The sequence below is a fragment of the Balaenoptera physalus genome (genome assembly GCF_965194825.1).
Source record: "Balaenoptera physalus genome assembly, chromosome: 12".
Classification (NCBI taxonomy): Eukaryota; Metazoa; Chordata; class Mammalia; order Artiodactyla; family Balaenopteridae; genus Balaenoptera; species Balaenoptera physalus.
The window spans coordinates 23,814,442-23,838,453 of NC_138897.1; the positions used below are offsets into that span (position 1 = coordinate 23,814,442).

The 24,012-nt window shown below is 44.7% G+C and overlaps 1 long non-coding RNA gene across 1 annotated transcript; it reads left to right on the top strand.

Annotated features, from left to right (window-relative positions):
- The first annotated feature begins 11,477 nt into the window (after positions 1-11,477).
- LOC309639467 lies at positions 11,478-22,734 on the top strand. Its single transcript, XR_014251674.1, has 2 exons — positions 11,478-11,549; positions 21,480-22,734. It is a non-coding gene; the product is annotated as an uncharacterized lncRNA (long non-coding RNA).
- Positions 22,735-24,012: the final 1,278 nt, after the last annotated feature.

Consider the following 24,012-nt stretch of genomic DNA (forward strand, 5'->3'; position numbering starts at 1 on the left):
TCAATGGGCCATGTGGGCGGGTCAAGGCAGGGACAGACAGAGAGAGGCAAGACCCGGGGCACATGCCTTTATTAGGCTCCATGGATGGAGTGTTTTTTTGTTTTGTTTTGTTTTTGTTTTGCCATAGAAGGGTTTTATTATTCCATGTCATCTTCCCTGAATTCTTTTTTTTTTAATTTTATTTTAATTGAAATATAGTTGATTTACAATATTAGATTAGTTTCAGGTGTAGAACACAGTGATTCAATATTTTTAGAGATTATACTGCATTTAAGGTTATTATAAAATATTGGCCATAGTCCTTGTGTTGTACAAGATATCCTTATTTATTTTATAAATGTAGTTTGTACCTGTTAATACCCTGCCACTATCTTGCCCTTCCCGCTCCTCTCTCCCCACTGGTAACCACTGGTTTGTTCTCTATATCTGTGAGTCTGTTTCTGTTTTGTTGTGTTCATTCATCTGTTTCATTTTTCAGATTCTACATATAAGTGATAATATATGGTGTTTACCTCTCTCCGTCTGACTTATTTGACTAAGTATAATACCCTCTAGATCCATCTATGTTGTTACAAATGGCAGAATTTTTATGGCTGAGTAATAGTCCATTGTATATATCTACACCGCATCACATCTTCTTTATTCATTCATCTGTTGATGGACACTTAGGTGCTTCCATATCTTGGGTATTGTAAATAATGCTGCTATGAACATTGGGGTTCAAGTATCTTTTAGAATTAATGTTTTAATTCCCTTCAGATATATACATGGGTGGAGTGTTTTGGGGTGCCTGGCTTAGGGCCAGATTGGTCAATTCATAACAAAAGAGTAGGGTTTTGGTAAGCTCCACAGGGGGTCTCTCCTAAGGGATGCCTAAGGAACACAAGTGCCGGGCAGTGGGGAGGCTGTTGATCACAAAGGCTGTTGGGGAAACATATCAGGAACTTACATATGCTTGTAACTCTGTGGATGCCATCTAGGGTATGTGCTTGCATGAGGGGATAGTGTCAGTTTAATGTCCCTATAGGCAACTTGGCCAAACAAAATGGATGCTGAGGCAGCAATACCCAGGAGTGGCTTAGCTAAACTCTTGACAAGCCTGCATCAGTACTTCATTCCTTTTCATGGCCGGATAATATTCCATTGTGTGGACATACCACAAGTGGTTTATCATTCATCTGCTGATGAGTATTTAGGTTGTTTTCACCTTTTGGCTGTTGTGAATAATGCTGCTATGGACCTTGGTGTATAAGTATCTGAGTCCCTGCTTTCAGTTCTTTGGGGTATATACCTAGGGGTGGAATTGCTGAGTCATATGGTAATTCTATGTTTAACTTTTTGAGGAATACCCAACTGTTTTCCACAGTGACTGCAACATTTTACATTCCCACCAACAATGTATGAGAGTTCCAACTTCGCCACATCTTCACCAACATTTTATTTCATGTTATTATTGTTGTTATTGTTATTATATCCTTCCTAGTGGGTATGAAGTGATATATTATTGTGGTTTTCATTTACATTTCTCTAATAACTAATGATGTTAAGCATCTTTTCATGTGTATGTTGGCCACTTGTATATCTTCTTTAGATAATTGTCTATTCAAATCCTTTGCCCACTTAAAAAAAATTGGATTTTGTTTGTGTTTTTGTGGTTGAATTTTAAAAGTTCTTTATATATTCTAAAACTAGAACCTTATCAGATATTTGCTTTGCAAATGTTTCTCCTAGTCTGTGGGTTGTCTTCACTTTCTTGATAGTGTTCTTTGATGCACAAAAGTTTTTAATTTTGATGACATTTAATTAATTAATTAATTTAGTTGCTTGTGCTTTTGGTGTCATACCTAAGAAACCATTGCTAAATTAAAGGTAACAAAAACATTAACTCCTATGTTTTCTTTTGAGAGTTTAATAATTTTATTTCTTATATTCAGGGCTTTGACCCCTTTTGAGTTAATTTTTAAATTTGGTATGAGGTAAGGGTCCAAGGGTCAACTTTATTCTTTTGCATGTGGCTATCCAGTTGTCCCAGCACCATTTGGTGAAGAGACTATTTTTTCCCCATTGAAAGGTTTGGCGCCCTTGTTGAAAATCAGTTGATCATAGATGTATGGTTTCTAGACTCTCATTTCTATTTCATTCCCTTTGTTTTTAAGCCCCCCGGACTATTTGAGAATAAGGTGCTTCCCTTCTATTTTCCTATTCCTTGTCACTCTTCTTAGTTACGATCATTGATGCTCTCTTTTCATTCGCCACGTGCTCCCCTCCAAACCTTTGCCTAAGATTCTGCAATGTCTGTGTCCATGTAGACAATTCTATTTATGACCTGATCTCTCAGGTCTGAAACCTCTTCTAGTCTAGTATTTTTCCCCTACCCTACCGTATCTGCCCACTTCCACTGATATTCCGTTGACCTTGTCATCACCAATAGCTCCACTCTCCATAATCATAGTTTCAGAAATCCCAGGTTTCAACCACCAAGTCATACATCATTAGGGAACTGCAAATTAAAACAATGAGATACCAATACACACTTACTAGAATGGCTAAAAGCCAACACACTGATAACACCAAATGCTGGTAGGGATGTGGAGCAACAGGAACTTTCATTTATTGCTGATGCGAATGCAAAATGATACCGCCACTTTGGAAGTATCCATCTTGCAACTGTAATAAGGCTGAGCACAAGACCAAACTCCCCAAAGCGAACAGAATTTTTAAAATCCCATCTTTGACGATATTGAAGGGTAAGATTAACCCTGAAATTGCCCCCTTTCTCATAAGAAAATACATCTCTCATTGTTGTTACTTTTAATTGATCTTCATTTACCCTCAGTTGAAAACATCCTAATCCATGTATGAGTCTAATTAGCCCATTTTATACATAAGTAAACTGAGGTTAGGAGAGATTCATTGGTTTTAGATAGATAAACTGCTTGTCCAAGATCACACAGCAATAGAAAACTAATATACTATCCCTTGCATGAGCCATATTTTGATTCTCCACAATTATCTAAATTGTGTTTTACAAATCTTGACATTGATACAAATATTAGATTTATGTTTCAGATGGGTAAATAATGATTCTGGAATGAAATAATTTGCCAGCAAAAGTTCTTATTTTCTGTTTTGAATTTCAGAAAAAACAAAAGAAATGTGTGTCATTTGAACTGAACATAATTAAACTGTCTTTCTTGAGACCTTGTATCAATCTGATTAGCAAGCAAATTGTTTTTGCTTTTAGTTCCCTGGGTTGTAAATATTCTCTCTATCTTCTAACTCCTTTTTCCAGAAGGAATTGATGACATAAATAACACAGTACTTTCTGGTCCAAATGATTTGTTTCATAGTTTTTTTTTTTTTTAATAATGAAAAGCTTATCCTATTTTAAAGAGACCCATGCAACTGATTTTCTATTTCTCTTTCTAAAATAGGGACTTAAATACGCTAACTATACGCATAGACCTCATGTAAGCAATTCCTGTTAACAGCCCTCCACCAGACAAAGGGTAAAATCTCTTATATTGTGGAGGTGTAGCTGAGATGCAGCCTGCAGGGAAGAATCATGATTTCCTAGCCTGGTCACCCCAGCTCACAGGTTTGACTTACAAAAGTAGGATTCCGTTAAACTGAGGACCAAGGGGGTGGAGAGAACTTCAAAGCCAAGTTCAGGCCCAATTCTAGACCGTAACATTAAAACTAGCCAAGAACTCTGGTTTTGAGTTACTAGCATGTGGGACTAACTAGAAATAGACTGGAATTCTATTAAATTTTAAGGAAGCTTTATTGCCAAAGAAATTCCAGAGCTGGCAGACAATCACTAGGTCAATTCTTAAGTTGCTCACAAAGAAAGGGCTGCCAAACCTGTAGGATCCTCAGAAAGGACGTTCTTTCCAATGGCCACCTGAGAAGTGACTGTGGAAGACAAGCTTCCCCTTCAGGGAGCAGAACATTGGGCAGCCACTGGACTGCCACCAGGATAGGAAGTCCCTGCTCTTTCTATTCTAGTGACCCCGGTGTGTGGTTCACCGTTCTTTTTCCTAGTGGGAGTTCATATTGCAGTTATCCTTGTCTCTTCATAGCTGGATTTTGGGCTTGATGGGATAGATTGCTTCTTCTTTAGCCTTTGGTCATTGACTTGCTCCATCAAGGCCTGTTAGGGGATTGGTCATAGCTCAGCGATCCTCTGTTTGGAGGTGGATGAAGCAACTAGCTCAGCTTTTAGGTACTGTCTCGGGGAGGGACTGAGCATACAGCATATGGCCTGAGCTTTTGGAAAGTGTACTTACAAGAAGAAGGACATAAATGGAAGTCACGTAGCCAAGGGCTGAACTATATTAGATACTTTCTGGTTGTCTCTCTCTCCTCCATTTCCGCCTTTTCAAATGGAAATTCCTTATGGCAACAGTGAAAGTGGGTGCCCATCTGATAATAGTTCTTTGAGAAGTTGACCTCTCTCCTGTCATTTGTATGACCTTGGAAGTTATGACTGTTAAGCTAGATAAAGTCAGAGAGATCTGCAGAATCCAATCAAATGTCATTTTGATGGATTCAAATGGATTCATGGATTGTAGGGAGACTATGAAAAGAATTCACAGGAGAAATAAGTAAATAGATAGTGAAATCCCATCAAATGGCTGCCAGTGACTTAGGTACACAATCATTTAGATTTAATGAGGTAAGGTGTAATGAATTCAAGCAACTTAATCAGTAGGATCCCCCGGTCAAGCTGTGGTTAAGTTTAATCCGTTAGAACCACTTTACTAATAAATGCATATTGCAAGTAAAAATGTCCCTTTAGCTATGTGCCTAATGTTAAGAAAACTGATTCAGTCCTTTTCTATGAGTTGAGTTCATTTGAGCCAGACAAGTGCTGTCATAGTGAATTAATTTGTCACCAAGATCGTTGGGAAAAATCAACTTCCTATGACAAGTGCAGCTTATAACTCCAAGTGAACAAACACCATTTTCTACAATAAACATCCTCTCAAATGTAGTTACACAAAACAAACATATTAGTCTTAAGATTACAAGTCAAAATCCTTGGAACTGTAAGAATAAAACTTTTAATACTACAGCAAAGCTCTTTGTACTTTTTAGCAAACTAGACAGGATTTCAACTGTGATGACAAGATACAGAATGTGCACAGAATTAGTTTATGTTATCTGCTCACAGGTGTGTAAATATTCACTACTATTTCCTTTTCTACCTAATAAGATTTAATGGCTACCCCAGGACTTATGTTTGCAGAGCACCTGTATCAACAATCTCTCATTTTCTCAGGAATCTTCTTTAACAATGGCTGAGTCTTGGAGATTCTGCTTCCTCCTCCATTTTCCAGCCAAAGCTGAATGAAAGAATTTGTAGGATATGATCTCTGTTTCCATAATTCCGTTCAGAAGGCATGGACTTGGATTCACACTGGCCTAGTGACTGTGGAAGATGGTTCTGTGTCTCCTCACCCTGGAGAACCACAGTTTCTGTTCTCACATCCTGCCAGAATCTCTGGTCAATTTGAGAAATGGTCAGCTGAAAGGTAACCTCAAAGTTTGCTTGGAAATCCACTAAATTGATTAGAATAACTTAATTGTTCCCTTAGTGTTGTTATGAATTGAATTGCATCCTCCAAGAAAGATAAATTGAAGTCCTAATTTCCAGTGTCTCAGAATGTGATCTTATTTGGGAATAGGGTCTTTGCAGATTTATCCAAGTTAAGATAAGGTCGTTAGGGTGGGCCCTAATCCAGTGAGTGGTATCCTTATAAAAAGGGGAAATTGGGACACAGACACACACAGAGGGAAGACGATGTGAAGAAACACAGTGAGAATGCCGTGTAAAGGCAGAGAGTGGACCTGACCGATGAAGTTGCAAGCCGAAGGACTTTAAGGATTGCTAGCTGCCACCAGAGCCTGAGAGAGGTAAGGAAGGATTCTACCCAGAGTTTCAGAGAGAGGAGAGCCCTGCTGCCATGGTGATTTCAGACTTCCAGCCTCCAGAACTATGAGAGAATAAATTTCAATTGTTTTAAGGCACCCAATTTGTGGGACTTTGTTATGACAGTTCTAGTGGGTCTTTAAACCTGGGGATGACTTAGAATTGAGAAGAGAGATTATGAGGCAAAACAAACCCATGGTATCACTATTGTGTGAAATCTGGGAATCATATGTGTGTACTGGTATTTGTCTTACCCTGCATTGCCCCTAAGAAGCAGAGCTGCTATGATGATGGCGTTTGGGCAGGTAATTTGTTTTGATAAGGAATCCCAGGGAATAGGAATAAAACAATAAAACTGGGTGCATAATTGAGTTGGTCATTGCTGTGGGTCACTGAGGCTCCATCCTTCAGGCACCTCTGAGGAACCTTGTGGAATGTGCCATAGAATTGTCTGCCCAAGGAACAGTAGAGGAGAACATGGAAAGAAGCACTGGCTTCTTTCTCCCACTGGATTTCCCCTACGTGACATCAAATCCCTTACACTTCTGGGTCTGTGCATGTATGGATGCAGAGTGGTTCCCAAGGGGTCCTTGGCCTTGGGTCTGAGAAGCAAGACAAGGGCGAAAAGCAAGAGAGACTGAGGATGGGAGATGCTGTCAGGCCTCGTCTGTGCAAAGCTAGGGGCCACAGCAGTGACTAGTGCAAAGGATGTGAGGTGGGACACAAGAGTTATCCAGAAGGATTTGAAGAATTTGGCTTATTAGAGTACTGACAATTAATTCAGATTTTAAGCTGAAAAGTGCAAAAGAGGTGTAGTCTATAAACAACACCAGAACATTTAGAAGAACTTAACCATCATATTGATAAACTTTATTAGATTTCTAAGAATTACTTAAGTACTTGGAAAAGTTGTTCAGTTTGCCAGCCACTGACTTACTTTAAAAAGGAAATTGAGTATGCTGGATTTACCCATACAGTTAAAAATATTTAAAGGAATTTAATTAAATTATAAAAGTCTCCTTAAACATTTTTGTGGAAATTTGAAAGATTTATAAATAGAACTTATTTCTAAATTGAATTTAAAAACTTAAGGAAAACCAGGACTTTGAGTGATTTGAATATTAACTTTAAATACAAAGTAGCTCCTGAGTGTTCTTTTCTGTAAAAAAAAAAGAAGCCACTCCTAAAGACTAAAAAAAAATTCATAATTACATCTTCCAATCCTATGGAAATCATCATTCTTTCCTATACTGTTCATCTGAAAAGTGGGGTAAATATAACATATCCATTTAATTTGCAGCTTAAATTGTGTTTTAGTTGGGGTTCTTTGGTTGCAAACAGCAGAAAGCAATCTTGGCAAAGCAAAGGGAACTTACTGGAAGGATTCTGGGTAGCTCAGAGAGTCAATGAAAAGGCTGGGATGCAGTCTCTGCAATGGATAGGAATCACGTTTGCTTGGTAGTCTAAGCAGGATGCAAGGACTCTGCCCCAGTGCGATTCAGTTGCAGGTATCAGAAGCCACTCTGGCTCTTGTCTGTGGAAAAGGATTTAATACTGGGAGTTGGGTGCTTCTGAGATCCATGGAAAGGCCAGAGAAGCGGGGTGTAGAACGCCACCAGAAGACTCACCTGCCAAGGGAGTGCTAACTTCACCACTGCCGGGAAGTCTGAGAGTCCTACGAGCTGTCCTTCCCCCCACCATAGCCTCACCTTTCCCGGTACCAGAGCATCTAAGTTCCCCGCAGGTCTCTCCTGGGGCTGGGATGACTGGAGCTCAAGCCACTTTCTCCTGCCCTGCACTGGAGAGTTGTCCTCAGCCCCTGGGGTTGGCCCAGTGTCCTCAGCTCAGGCCTTTGTTGTGATTGATTCATTGCTGCAAAACAACTATGCCGATACCTCGGGGTGTAAAACAATGACCATGTCATATCACAGATCCTGTGGGCCAGCAATATAGACAGGCACAGAGGACAGGGCTTCCTCTGCTCTACAGGGTCTGGGAAGACTCGAACGGCTAGACTCTGGAGTCACTGGAAGGCTTCTTTGCTCGTGTATCAGGTGGCTCTCTGAAGAATGGGCTGCGCAGGGGCTGCCATCCAGAGCTCACACATGTGGTCTCTCTGGGATGCCGTCTTAGGGTAGTGGAATTTCACATGTGGAAGCTCAGTTCTCCAAGGGCACAGGTTCCAATGAGCGAGATGGAAGTCCAAGGTCAAGGTGCCAGCAGATTTGGTGTCTGGTGAGAACCCACTTCCTCATAGATGGCCATCTTCTCACTGTAACTTTACATGGCAGGAGGGGCAAGGGAGCTTTCTCAAGCCTCTCTTATAAGAGCACTGAACCCATTCATGGCTCCACTCTCATGAACTAATCACCTCCCAAATTCCCCATCTCCTAATACCATCACCTTGGGGGTTAAAATTTCAACATGAATTTTGAGGGACACAAACATCCAGCCTATAGCACCCACTTCCTCCCAGGACCTCCATCATAGTCTACCTCCAAACCTCTGGGCCATGTGGGCCTCCAACCTTGGAGGCCCAATTCCATGGCCCAGTCCAGCCACGGACCAGTTATGAAGGCGTGGACAGAGCACTGAAGCCCCCTCCCTCGGAGTTCTTATCTAGAACTTTCCTGCCTCCCTCCTGGGCTGTGTGGGGCTCATAGTGGAAGCCCTCTCTGCAAGTTCAGAAGGCTTCTCAATAGGGAGGCACATGTGCTTTTAGTTGAAGGTCTGTAGTATTTATCTGTTTTCCCAGGTCTCGGCCCTGGTCGCCGGGATACAGTAGATCCTCTCTCCGTATTTGTTCATTGAGGGAATAATTGAAGTGATTTTAAATTGCTCTGGTTTTGCACCTCAGGAAATAGAGGCACGGAGGTGGGAGAGGCCTGATCTGGGCTGAGGGACAGGTGAAGTTTCAGATGGACACTTGCTGAATCGCCCATTGTCTTGGCCCCCAGATGTCCTCCTTTCTTATTGTCCGTGTCGGTTGGAACAATGAGGCCCGAGGATCAAATTCAAACTGTGGCTGCGAGAGTGCTCAGGCTTTGTCAACTCAGCATCTCTTTCTCCTCAACTCAGCCGGTTCCTGCTCATTTCATTTCTTCCCTGATTCTGAGGGAAGTTTGGCTCCAGGTGCCGGGCCTGCAAGTCAGGCTCTTGGATGCAGAGTGAACATTTCTGGCCGAATAGTGCAGAGAAGAGCAGAGACCCACCAGCTGGGAGTCAGAGGTGATCGGTGCAGACTTCTCTCGCAGGGGCCTCATTCCAGGGGCAGGAAAGTCTCATTCCACGTCTTTCTCGTGTCCTCTAGTTTTCCCACTTGGTGGGTGTGTTTCGCATATGTCCTAATAGATGTCTGTCCTTGGCCTCCAGAAGGGCAGGTTGTGAATTAGGGGAGCTGCTGGGGAGTGCGCTGTAAGAGACCCTGATTAGAACAAATAGCTCTTGAGGGTAAGTACACAGAAAACAAACTGAGAGACGTTCTCATTCATATGAAAACAAGCCCCTGGGTCATGGGTGCCAGATGAGGTAAGTGGAAAACATGATGTCATTATTCAGGCAGGAGTCTCTCTCTCTCTCTGGCACCCCTCCCCCCTCCCTTCTGCTCTGTGTCTCTTTCCATCACCTCTTGTTGCCCCCCTCCCTCTCCCACTCCTTTAACCTCAGGGTAAGCTCCCCTCCTTGCCCTCTCTCTCTCTCCACCAGTCTTCGGGGCATCTTCTCTCCTTCCCTCGGGCCCTTCTGACAAGACCCATGCAGGGTATCTCCCTTCTTTTAAGATAAACTCAGTAACAGTGAGGGGCCAACGACTGACAAGGCATGAAATCTGTTGGTTTCCGAGGGCACTATATTGGCCTTTTGACAGGTGACAGGCATCTCAAAGCCTCCTCCCCAAAGGAGAAAAGGGGTCTCTGATAGTGGAACTTCCTTCCCCATCCCAGGAATGGGGGGGGGGTGCTTTTTTGTGTTTGGGCCTATTTTGGAGTCGTATCCTACAGACCCTACCTACGAGGCTGGCAAATTCAGAATTCAGCTGAGTCGAAGCATTTGGGGAGGTGGGAAAGGAAGGGACACAGTTAACTCGGCCCAGAAGCAAGTCTGGTCCGTTTTGCGGGCCTGTGGGACCTCCCGCCGCCCCTCCCTCCTGGAGCAGGTGGTCAGTAGACCCGGGACAGGAGGTTGGTCCTGCCTGTTCCTTTGTCTTCGCTCACTCGGGTCAGATCTCATTTTCCTCTCCTCCAGGCCTTTCTTTGCAGCAGCTGCTGGCTGCTTTCTCCGCAGCAATTCCCCCCACCCCCAGCCTGCTGCCCACACTTCTCCCCCTCCCAACACCCTCAGTCCTCCTTGTACTTCCTAGTAATTCCATCACCAGGCATTTGATCCAATTTTGGGTGCACAGCTTCCCAGGAGTGGCAGATGGAAGGCACCAGAGTCCCCAAGTGAAGAGCTGGCTTGGGACTTCCCCTGAGTCGGACTGGAGATGCTCGAAGCCTAGGAGCAGCCATGGTGGATCAATTTCCAACTCCCTTCACCGGGCTGCCAGGTCCTTTAGGGGAGGAGTGGATTGGTTTTGTTCATGCTGCATCTCAGCTCTAAGCACCATAAAAGTGCTTCATCAGCCGTGTTCCGCGTGTTCAGTGTTAACTTTGTCCTGTCCTGCCTGGGGCTTTTGCTGCTGTGGAGACTTGCCCAGAGGAAACCTCTTGTGGCCCTAGAGCCATCCATCCAGGTGTGTGTCCACCTTAGCTCTGTCTTGTGAAGTAATCTTTCCCACTACACGTACATGCAGGACTTCATAAGAGGGCACACTTCTGGACCCATCATCTCGTGCAACGGACACAAGGCATGGTCCACACTCCCCATGATAGAAGTGGGCAGGCGAGGGACCCAGAACGCCTATCTCCTGGCCCTGAGGTCTTCTCACTACTATACATACATGTGCCCCAAGCCTTCTTTACATTTCTGCTTTCCCACAGTCCACCTCACTGGAGAGTGAATCCACTCTCCTTCCCTCTGTCTGGACCAGCCGTGCCAGGTTTAAACCTGGGCTCTGTAGTCTAGCCCTACATCTCACAACCAGAGCCCTGCTTCGCTGACCCAGCTGCTTGGATTTCACAGACGCTGCCCAGGGCCCCTCTCTGTCTCAGCCAGATTCCCCACTTACGCTTTCACATCCTCCTCAGCATAGCGAAGGCCATCTTCTGGCCCTGACCTGAGGATTGGTCCTCTCCTTACCACCCCCTGACCCCTGCCCCCTCACGTTTGACACTGGTTCTGTGGGTATTTTCCAGCAAATTCTTAGCTTCTTGAGATATCTAAAAATAATGCACCTCCTCCCACTGTTTCGAACTGTTAACCCCTCTGCTCAGTATGTGGGGTTTGCATTTCAAAGCCTTAATTAAAATTGCTTAACATTCCTTTATAGCTAACTACCCCTAACCACTACTTCCCAGGCTAGTTAGGAACAAAACAGCAGTAAAGGTAGAAGCTATGATTCCTTTGACAGTGGTCACTGTTTCTTCCTCGCACCCCACTCTTCCTCCACATCCAGCCGAAGGGAGCCGGGAGCCATGGTGGGGGGTAGTGGCAGGAAGATGAAGGATGCTCTGGGCAGGTGAGTGCCCAGTGAGGGCAAGGTGCCTTTGATGGAAACCTAGCGCGACGGCTCCGTGCGGCTGCTTCATTCTGGGGCGGTCGCTGAAAACTGTCCCCTCTCAGTTGTGAAGGAGACCAGAATACGCCACCTCTAAAATATGCCACTTTGACATAAAGATTATTTTGAGCTGAAGGCAATTGAGAATCAAAAGATACAGAAAGAAACCTCCTTGGGGCTGCTTTCCTCATCTGATTAAAAGCAACAAACTCTGGGAAATAAGGCTGCCGTAAATTTCTTCTACAGGGCAGATCTACCCCCCAGAAGGGAGAATGCGAATAAAATCCACATTAAATCTCTCCTCTAGGGGAGTTTTGAGGCCCTGAAGGAGATGGAAAGTTTATTCATACTTGTACAGACAAACACTATCACAAATTTTATCTCTTGATTGCTCTCCTAAAAACTCATTTATTTTTTCCAAAAGCCCATAAAAGACTTTTCTTTCCCCTACCTTTCCCCTACTAGAGGTATATAATCCTCTAACTTCACCTACAGTTGACCCTTGAGCAATGCAGGGGTTAATCTGTGTATAATTTGGACCCCCGCATCAGAGGTTCGTCTGCACCTGTGGATTCAACCAACCCTGGACCGAGTAGTACTGTAGTATTCACTATTGAAAAAAATCCATGAATAAGTGGACCCTCACAGTTCAAACCTGTGCTGTTCAAGGGTCCACTGTATTTAACAAGCCAGTTACTTCTCTTGTTGGCTTTCATGTGTACACAAATAAACCTTTTTCTCTTGTTAATCTGTCTTTTGTCAGTTTAATTCACAGACCCCAGATTAAGAACATAAGAGGGGGGAGGAAAAGTTTTTCCTCTCCAACAGTCCCATGTCTTGATGTGAAGAGTGACAGCCAGCAGCTTGGACTCTGGACCCAGGTGTCTAATTTTTGGTTGGCAGTGAGAGTCCTTTCTGGGACCTCCACCTTCCCGTGGGAACACCTCACTCACCTTCTCTGGACTACTGCCGATGATTTTAACTTAGAAGGGCATAGTTTTCCACTGCCCATTACCTCAGCCCCCAAAGTAAACACATTTAGCCTTCATCTCAGGTGGTTTACAGAGGGAGATTTATATATAATAATAATAATGTCAATAATAATAATAAACTGTTTGCTTCATAATCTTTACACACATAAATCCATACTCACAATCATTATTTTTCAAAGCACCCCTGAGCTGGAAGTACAGCTATTAAAATCAAGGCTTCCAAAAAATGAGGGTTTGTCACCGTATCCCAGTCTCATCACTTGTTTGGTTCTCCTTAAACCTCCAAAGAGCTACGAGCCATGTAAACAGACAGTTAAAATGAAGCATCGCACTTTCCAGGGAGGGTTGATGTCTGGCCCCAGCACGGTGGAGTAGTGGTGTCCTTGGAGAGGGTGAGAGGCTGGCTTCCAGTTCTTTCCTCTCTTGCCATCACTCTTGCCTTTGGTTCCAGGAAGACCATTTGCAGTGTAAATCAGGGGCCCGGGAGGTGGAACTGCCTTGGGGTCACTCCAGGTCTAGTTACCTAGTAAGTAAATTCTCTCAAATGGACACTCCTTCGGGGTGCCTGGATTTGCAAGCATTCCTATGGGAGTCCTTCTTGGTCCTTTCTGTTGTAACCTGTCACTAAGTCAGATGGTGGAAGCTCTGGCCTCTGGGGCGCGTCACCACATCGGGGCACCAGCTGGGATTTGCAGGTGGGGCTGAGCCCTGTTGGACGGATGATAGGACTGAGCTGGCACTTAGAGCAGAGAATGCTGAGCCTGATTCTGATCTGTCAGCCCAGGCTACCCGGGAATCCTCCCCCTGGAAGGGTCAGTTCCTGAGATTCCAGGCCATGAATATTGATGGCCCATCTGTCATCCTATTGGTTTGTGCAAAAGAAATGTCTCCCCCAGGCTGGACTGCAGCAGGTGAGAGAATAAGTGATGGGGAGACACTGAGGTGATTGATTTTGGCCAGTGGCCCCTGCAGAGGGGTGTGACAAGAGAAGGGAAAACAAAAATTACAAGAAGCAACTGAGAAGTTTTCCCTCGCAAGCTGCCAGAGGTGTTAACAGTGAGAGTGCCCTGCTTGGAACTGGTCTGGGCATGGAGGCCTGGCTCCTGCCTTGTCTTTCCAGGCAGAGTCGGGCTGGGGCGGGCGGGAACAGCAGGGAACAGCAGGGAACAGCAGGGAACAGAGCCCCAGAGCTCAGACAGGACTGGCCGCTCAGAGGCAGGTGGGGAGGCCCTGCTGGGAGGCTACCTCAGGGGACTGAGCCTTCCTGCGCCCTCTGTCTGAGTGAAGGGAGCCTTGAAGCAGTAGGAAGATGCAGGAGAAGGTAGAATGGCTCTATTTATAGACTTTCTGAGAAGCTCTGGCACCTACAGGAAGGGGCTCTGAGTAGGGCTTCACCGTAGCTTCTCTGCAGCTACTGCCACTTGGACATTCGTCCCAGGGGCCTCGCAGCAAACACGGCCTCTCAGAGCCTGAGCTGAAGAGGGGAGACATGGTAGGTGTCAAGGAGTGGCCGAGATGGCGTCTTTGGTGCACACGTGGAGAAGAAGTTGGCTAAGGCTGGGAGTCCTGCACGATCTAGAGAAGAGACGAGAAACACTGTCCCATTGCTCTTTTTTTTTTTTTTTAACATCTTTATTAGAGTATAATTGCTTTACAATGGTGTGTTAGTTTCTGCTTAATAACAAAGTGAATCAGTTATACATATACATATGTCCCCATACGTCTTCCCTCTTGCATCTCCCTCCCTCCCACTCTCCCTATCCCACCCCTCTAGGTGGTCACAAAGCACTGAGCTGATCTCCCTGTGCTATGCAGTTGCTTCCCACTAGCTATCTATTTTACGTTTGGTAGTGTATATATGTCCATGCCAGTCTCTCACTTTGTCCCAGCTTACCCTTCCCCCTCCCCATATCCTCAAGTCCATTCTCTAGTAGGTCTGTGTCTTTATTCCCGTCTTGCCCCTAGGTTCTTCATGACCATCTTTTTTTTTTTTTATTAGATTCCATATATGTGTTAGCATACGGTATTTGTTTTTCTCTTTCTGACTTACTTCACTCTGTATGACAGACTCTAGGTCCACCCACCTCACTACAAATAACTCCATTTCGTTCCTTTTTATGGCTGAGTAATATTCCATTGTATATATGTGCCACATCTTCTTGTCCCATTGCTCTTGCTACAACAGGCCAGCTTAGCTCCCCAGCTACTCGGCTTGGGAAACATGGCGATAGAGTTTCTAGAAGGAGAAATGGTCAACTTGGGCTTTACTACCACGGAACGATGCACTACGGGGCTCCAGGTTAGCAGCCAGGCCGGCCCAGGGGGCAGCATCTGAAATACGGAAGGCTCCCAGTGTGGAAGAAAAGAAGGTTAAGCTCTGGGGCCTCACATTGCCAAGGGTTTCTGATCTGAATGCTCCTCCTCTATCATCCCCACCTTTTCATAGTCTCTCCTGGGATGGATTGCAGAGCCTTTGTCCAGAAAAAACTTTTCCCAGAGGCCCTTCCCCACATCTCCCTGTGGAAATTCCCCCTTCATCCTCAGCCCAGCTCAACCTCCTTCATCAAGTGGCCAATGATTCTTCCTCCTGGTTTCCATCTCTCTTCCTTTGAAGAGAGGTTCTTGTAGGGGAGGCCAAACTTCACCTCTAAGCATCTTAGGTTTTCAGGTGGGACCCTAACAAAAAGATTAACAAGAGAAAAACAGTTTATTAACATACAGTGCACATCACATGGGAGAAATCCAAAATGAAGAGTAACTCGAAACGGTGGCTCCGAACTCTGGCTTATATAGCATCTTCAACAAAGGACAATGCATCCGTAGAGAAATAACAGACAAAGGAAAGCAGTTTCAGCCCTCCAAAGGTGGCAAGTGGCAGGAAGGTAAATTAATGGGAGGAAATGGAGTGAGGTTTGTTTGCAGATTCCTCTGGTGCCTTCTCTGGGCTGATAAGAGTCTGTCTCCAGTCAAAGGAAAATTTATATCTTCTCTTTAGGCAGAAAAGAGAACAGATAGGGAGAGCTGAGCTTTCTTGCGCTTGCTGCTATTTTTTTAAAAAAATTAATTAATTAATTAATTAATTTTTGGCTGCTTTGGGTCTTTGTTGCTGCACACAGGCTTTTCTCTAGTTGCAGTGAGCGGGGGCTACTCTTCGTTGCGGTGCGTGGGCTTCTCATTGCAGTGGCTTCTCTTGCCTCGGAGCACAGGCTCTAGGCGTGCGGGCTTCAGTAGTTACGGCACATGGGCTCAGTAGTTGTGGCTCACGGGCTGTAGAGCGCAGGCTCAGTCGTTGTGGTGCACGGGCTTAGTTACTCAGCCACATGTGGGATCTTCCTGGGCCAGGGATCGAGCCCATGTCCCCTGCATTGGCAGGCAGATTCTTAACCACTGTACCACCAGGGAAGCCCCGTGCTTGCTGATTCTTAATTGCCTTCAGCTCAAAATAATTTTTAGGCCAAAGTGGCTTATTTTGGCGTGGTATATTCTGCTACCCTTCATTCCATTGCAGCTCACACTTGTTGCAGGACAAGTTTGGGTCTCACCCGAACTGGTCTGACCTCTGTCGCTTTCTCTTAGGCCTTGCTCTTAATGTAGCTGGTGAAGGATCTCATGCTAGTGCAATGTGTTGTTCCTTCCAGGTAACATGGTGCACGCAAGAATGGAAGGACTGGAATGTGAGAGGTGTTGGCTGGGAAAAGAATGGAGTAGGAGGGTCAGTGAGGGGTCTTCTCTGCAGAGCTTTGTTCAGTCCATTTGGGGAACATCTGCCACCCCCACGAGAGGTCTAACCTTGACTGCTTTTTTTTTTTTTTTTTTAATTTTTATTGACTGCTTTTTTTATCTGACCAGGTCCCATTAGGGTTTCAAGGGATGAAGTTTTGTTTATACAGTCCTCCACATATGCAGATCTTTGTGATAATGAGTTATCTTAACGAGTTCCCTCCTTTTTGACCTAATTTTACAAGCTCCCTGATGGTGAGGAGGCACGCCCACCATTAAATCAGTGCCCATCCTTGGCACAGCTCCTTCTGCTTTCTGATTCAGACTGAAATTTCCTCTGTGCGCACCAGGCAGACTCATCTCATTGGCAAGTCTAATAAATAAATCACAGCTCAGCGTGACGGGATCCAAATGTAAAATGCAGTGTCTGGCACCACTGGAGGTAAAATAAATTACCTGTAATCTGGTAAGCGGGTCATCTTGATCCTCCACTCTGCTCTGGTGACTTCAGTGATTGATTTTGCTAAACTCAGAAAAAGCAGAAGGACGTTCAGCTTCAGGGCTTCAGGTGAAATGAAAGTGGTTGGGTGGGCCAGGAGATGAGATAATAAAATGCTTTGCAAAGGGAGGTGAAGAGAAGAACTTGGATTCTTGGCTTCTCCAGGGCTTCTGTTTAAGTCCCTCGTGAGGCTCGATTCTGCTTCTGGCCCTCAGATTTCAAGAGACACTATTGTATCTGTTTAATAAACACTATTTTTTTTTTTGTTTAGGGCAGTATAAGTGAGTCTGCAAACAATCTTTAAGACAAGAGGCCAACACTTTTATGATCTGATTTGATTTGAAAGAGACCTGTTCCACATCGACTGCTTGGGGCCTGGAATTCTGGGGTCACTCTTTTAGTTTGAGAAGATGAAGACCTCACTGAAATGAAATATTATTGTAGAAGAATTAAGGCCATAGTCAGCCCATAGCATTCTAGAACTGTACTGTCCAACAGAAGTATAATGCGGGGCACTTATATAATTTTAAACTTTTGTATTAGCCGGCCACATTGAAAGAAGTAAAAAGAGACAGGTGAAGTTAGTTTTAATATATCTTATTTAATATGATTTCAAAAATGTTATAATTTTAATATGTAATCAATATAAATAATTAAGAATGAGATATTCTACAGTCTTTTGCAGGGGATACTAAGTCTTTGAAATCTGGTGTGTATTTGACACTTACAGCACCTCTCAACTAGGACCAGCTACATTTCAAGGGCTCAGTAGCCACATGTGGCCGGTGGCTACTGAATTTGGACAGTGGCTGGAAGTCATGAGGGAATGGGGCTTGCAGATGGGCACTTCTCTGGATAGACGTCTATCTTCTCCCAGGAAGTACAAAGGTGGGAGATAGGAGCAGATATGAAAGCCAGGGAGGAGGACTTGCAAATCGGGGACTGCGGCTCTTTCTGAGAGGAGCTAGGTGTCCAGTAAACACCTCGGGAAATAGGCTGGAGAAACAGGATGGCTAGAGAACTATAGGTTAAAGACACAATAAATAATGCAAGAAGGTTTCCCTGGGTGGCAGGAGGGGGTGAGAGCAACGTTTGGCTGTATCTACAAGAGAGCCCAAACACTCATCTTGGTTGGGAACTTTTGCACATATGTTCTAGGAAAAACCAGGTTCTTTGCAATAAAAGGCATAACCCTGAGCAGAAATATGTCCCTGGGGTCAGCCAAGAGTCTACCAAGCTGTAGGAGCCCGGACTGTAACAGTGACAGGAATGAAGCAGGATAAGATAGTGGAGGAATTAGGGACCTTCAAATAAGTATTCACTGGGATGCTTTCAGCTGCAAGTTGAAGAAAACTTGTAACTGAAGACTAATGGCTTAATCATAAGGATATTTATTGTTTTCTTAACAAACAGTCTGAAAGTAGGCAGCTCTAGGGCTGGTTCAGTAACTTAATGACATCATTATGAACTTGGGCTCTTTCTATCCCTCTTTTTTTACCCCCACAGTCTGTTTAACTTTTGTTCTTTGGCTTGTTGCCTCATGATCTTAAGATGGCTGCTGCAGTTCCAGCACTGCATCCAAATTCAAAAGCAGGAAGCAGAGGTAAAAGGTTTTCTTCTCATATGTATTGAGAAGATCCTCAGGAAACATCCCTTTATACCTCATTGACGAGAACTGGGTCACATGGCTGTAGAATGCTTCCAGGAAGGTTGGAAAAGCAAAGTTTTTCAGCCTCTAGGGACGTAGACAAGAGGAAAGGGTGTTGGAAATTACTTCTGGATAGCCAACCACAGTGAATGCTTCAAGCCCCAAGATAAGGCATCATGCTGTAGAAGGAAGAGCATTAGATTATGAGCCAGAAGCCACCATCTTGCTACATGACCTTACTCTGGTCAGCTAGCTCTCCCTGAACCTACAACCTTATCTCTAGGGTAAGATTCAGTAGATGGTCTCTTTCTGCTCTAACATTGCTGATTTTATTAAAACTCCTTGAGGGCATTGAATGAGCTGTCCAGTGGTAATGTAATTAATTTAATGAGATCCATTTGGTAAAAAACAGCTGTGGCTCTTTTCCTTCCTATGGTCAGAGGACGTTTGTTGGCTGGATAAACTCTCATGCTCACAGATTTTGATAGAAGTTTAATTATACCAACAACTTGGTGTCCTTGATCTTTTTTTTTTTTTAACATCTTTATTGAAGTATAATTGCTTCACAATGGTGTGTTAGTTTCTGCTTTATAACGAAGTGAATCAGCTACACATATACACACGTTCCCATATCTCCTCCCTCCCGCATCTCCCTCCCTTGTCCTTGATCTTTTGAAGTTTGTTCCCGATGAGAGTGTCAGAGAGTGCTGTCCAATAGAAGTAAAAGGTGGGGCACGTACGTAATTTAAAACTTTGTATTAGCCAGTTGTATTGAAAAAAATAATGGGACACATATGAAGTTACTTTTAATATATTGATATTTTATTTAATACCATATCAAAAATGTGATTTTAATATGTAATCAATATAATTATGAATGAGATATTTTACATTCTTTTTTGAATGTAAATCTTTGAAATCTGGTGTGTATTTGACACTTGCAGCACATCTCAATTCGGACCAGCCACACTTCAAGGGTTCAGTAGCCACATGTGGCGAGTGGCTACCAAATTGGAAAGTGGCTGGAAATCATGAGGGGATGGGGCTGGCAGCTGGGAGCTGCTCTTGCCATTGACTGACCTCTGCCCTGCTCAGTTCAGCGCAGCCTTAGGCAGAATTTTAGAGGAGATGAAATTGGCCCCAGAGGTCCCTCCACATCTTCCCCTGCCACCTGGCACTCACTACTCTCCCACAGTTGGGTTCACACAATTCTGACCCAGGTGAGGGCTTTATCTAAATCCTTCCCAGAGCCCCTCCCCTCATGGAACTACCACGCAGTCTCTTCCCCTTTTCTGCAAAGCACAGGAGGCTGCTGTGACAAGCTACCTGTGCCGAAGTGTGAAAGGATGCTGGGGGATACAGCTCCTCCCCATCCAGGTCAGGTGCGGAGGTTCAGCACAGGCTTGGGCAGGAAGGCTGCTGAGTCAAGGCTCTCCTCAGCCCCCGGAGTCCAGGCAAGGGAGTTGCACATAAAGGGGTGTTAGTCTAAGGTCATGGGGTAACCGATGGGAACCAGGGGCAGAAGGTGCAGTCAGGTCCCCACGAGACACTGAAACTGGGAGAAACCTGACCAGCACTAGGGCAGTTTCTTTGTCTCTCTGTCTCTCTCTCCTCTTGCTTTTCCCTCTCCCTTTATGATTAAAGATACACAGTGAACTTAGTCACCTCACAGTTCTGAGGTTGGTTTGTCCTCAGTTCAAGCAACAGCAAACACTGACAAATGTCTCTGCATCTTAAATCTAAATTCCCAGGAGGGAGAACGTGATTGGCCCAACTCAGGTCAGGTGTGTGCCCTGGTCCAGTCACCTGGGTGGAGGTGGGACAGGTGAGGGAAGGAGGTCACCATAACACAAACGTGGATGCAGAGGACTCCACTGTGAATGCGGGAGTACACTTCTCAGAGAAGGGAGGTTGTGTGCTGGGCAAATACTTCAGATGGTGGGGTTTTGCTCTTGACTTTTGTTTTTAATGGAGATGTGGATTTTCCACATGTTTGATGTAATGTAAAAACCCCAGAGAACAAATAACACTGAAAGTGTTATTTATTAGGTACAAATTTGGATCCACCGTTTACTATTGGTATTATCTTGTTTATCTTAATTACTAATCAAACACTTATAAAGCACTTTCTACACATCAAACACTGTATTGTACAAAGACTAAGTGCTTTACATATTTTAACATCTTTAATCTTCGCAATGATTCTATGAGATAGCTATTATTGTTATTATCCCCATTTTACAGATGAGGAAATGGAGGCATAGAAAGGTTACGTAACTTGCCCCAGGTCACACACAGCGTGTGAGTGGTGGAGCTAGAATTCCAGCCCGGGCTGTCTGGCTCTATTATTCCTGTTCTGAAACCCTATGTTATACTGACCTTGGATAAGTTATTTAACTTCTCTGTGGCTCAGTTTCCTCATTTCTAAAATGGGTTTAATGACATCTGTCTCCTCAATTGTGGTGAGGATTAAAATGGATAGTACATTTAAAGCCCTGCCCTCTTTACTAGTCAGGGCTCTCCAGAGAAACAGGACCGATAAGATGTGTGTGTGTGTGTGTGTGTGTGTGTGTGTGTAGAGAGATAGAGAGAGAGAGATTTATTTTAAAGAATTGGCTCACACAATTATGGAGGCTGGAGTCTGACAAACCTGAAATCTGCAAGGTAGCCCAGCAGGCTGGAGAGCCCAGGAATAGCTGACATTGCAGTTTAAGCCCAAAGGCTGTCTGCTGGCAGATTTCCTTCATGCTCTGGGGAGGTCAGTTTTTTTCTCTGTTCAGATCTTCAACTCATTGAGTAAGGCCCCACCATATTATGAAGGGCAGTCTGCTTTACTCAAAGCCCACTGATGCAAATGTTAATTTCATCCCAAAACACTCTTAAAGAAACACCCAGAATAACGTTTGACCAAATACCCAGCCACCATGGCCCAGTCAGGCTGGCACATAAAATTAACCGTCACACCCTCTAATCACACCTGGTAGGTGCCTGTAGGTAAAGAGTCTGGTCTTTCCCTTCCTTCTCACCTCCAGAGCCCCCAGAGCACCATCTTCTTGAGGACTGGAGCTGGCCGTGGCTCAGCCTGACTGTTGCATCCTCAGTTCTCAACTGTGCCTCTTGCTTCATGTGGTCATTCCTCAGGCAGCTGCACAGCCAGAGAGCTTCTTCAGCCGCAGAACTCCACAGCTGCAGCGTGGTGTTCCAATGCGGATCTGGTATCGCTGGAAATGATTGCTTCCCAAAGCAATCCATCATGCATGTGGCACAATTGCCCCAGTGGTAATAACCACGCTGACAGAATGAGCAGTGAGCTAGCTTGCAAATCTGGTGACAGTCTGGGCTTTCATAAGCAGACTGTGATTTAATAAGAAAAGGCATCTCAGGTGTTAGATTGCCTAACACCTGCCTCAGCATGCATGCTATTTCTATTATTATATTTAAATAATGCTGCATATTCTTAAAAATGAGTAGACATATTTTACCAAATAAGGTTTCTATTACAAGCAGCTGTGTTGCCTCAGCTTTGCTGTAATGTTCACATTAGACAAACTCTCACGTGACTTTAGAATTGCAGGAGACACAAATATATTCAATGTCACCAGGCAGTAGAGGGTTAACTCAGCAGGGCCTAGTACAGCTGATCCTTGAACAACATGGAGATTAGGGACACCGACCCCTATACAGTAGAAAATCCACATATAACTTTATGGTCAGCCCTCTCTATCTATTGTTCTAGATTTGCAGATTCAACCAACTGTGGATTGTGTAGTACAGTAGTATACATTTATTGAAAAAAATCCACATATAAGTAGACCCATGCAGTTCAAACCCCTGTTGCTCAAGGATCAACTGTACATTCCAGAGGAAGGCCTATCTTCAGAAGCACTGGCCCTTGACTGGCCCCTGAGAGAGAATCTCTGAGCCTTTGGAATACCCTGCCTGATAAGAATGTTTTGTATGTCTGAGGCTCTGGGCCAGGCTGTATCAGTTTGACCTCTTGGGGGGCTGGAGACTGAGTAACATAGATCAGTCCAGAGTCCTCCATGACTGATCCCCAGTAAAAACCCTGGACACTGAGGCTCAGGTAAGATTCCCTGGTTGATAATACTTCACATGTGTTGCCACACATTGCTGCTGGGAGAATGAAGCGTGTCCGCATGCAACTCCACTGGGAGGGAAAACCTGGAATCTTGTACCTGGCTCCTCCTGGATTTAGCTCATGCACCTTTTCCCCGTGCTGATCTGTATCCTTTCATGTAATAAACCATAACCATGAGTATAACAGCTTCTCTGAATCCTGGGAGTCCTTCTTGCTGTGAATTATCAAGCCTGAGGGTGGTCTTGGGGACCCCCAACACAGTCACCTGGCTGAGAGTTGCACGGTAGGGGGCAGTGGTGGAGAGGTTGCTTTTGGGAAAGTTAACAGCAGGAAATTTGTAATGAAAGGGCTGGAACTGGGCCTTGGAGTGCTCACCAGGTGGGGAACTTTGAAGGTCTCTTATTTGCACCTCAGAGGTTTTATATAGTTGCCCCATTTATCCACTCAAACCATAAAAGTCTGCTGGGCAGTCCCCTTTTCTCCCTCTTTATCCCCCATAGCGTCTAGTGCAATGCTCTGTGATGTGGGTGGTACCCTACTCAGATAGGTCCCCTTCAGCAGTGAGTCTGCCAATTGCCCAGTGGCTGTGGGTTTGGCTGCTGAATGGCTCACGGCTGCTCCTAGGAAAACTGCTTTTGCTGAATAGGCCCTGCTCCTCCACCCTACCCTCACAGCCTGCAACCAGTGACTGGCTGACATGGAGGCACAAAAGGCTGTCCTCTTTTCCTCAAGGTGGGGTCAATCCCATGGTGCAATGTGTGCTCCAGAGCTCTCTGTGGGGTGGAGCTGAAGCTGGTCTTTAGCCTGGACCATGTGCTTGCTGAGTGTTCTTCCCCAGCCTTAATCTGCATCCCATACTCCCCCTCGCCTTCAGGCATCCCCTCCATCAATCATTTACTCAGGAATCCCCATCCCAGGATTCCTGAGAACCAAGCCAAGACGGTAGTGACTAAGCTCTGATGGCCATTGGGACCCCTACAACCATATTTTGATGCATCTCAGCATGGCTCACAGTGTCCTTGTTTCTGCAAAGGAATTTCTCAGTCATTTAAAGCTCTATCTTAGTTTTGAGCCCATGAATTAAAGTGGAGAAGATGTAAGCCTTGTTTTGGTCCAGAAAGAGGGTGGAAAAATTGTTGGATGGGAGGTTTTGCTCTTAGACACAAACTTGTCATTCATATGCTTGTTCTTTCCCATAACAGAGCCTGTTTGCAACAAGCCTGTCAACTAAGATTGACCAGAGGGTCTGGGTGGAGTAGGTGCTCCAAGGGCCAATCTGATCCCACATTATCATTGCCATGGGAATTAGCCACTGGGCGCTAAAGTAACAGGGCATATGAGTGTTAACATTCCTGTTGGTCGAGAACGTGCAGAGCAAGAAAGAGACATCAGTGGAGACTAAGTAACTTGAACTCTGAATGTCAAAGTCTGGAAGGGTTTTTTATGGTCTTCGTGAAGTTCTTAGT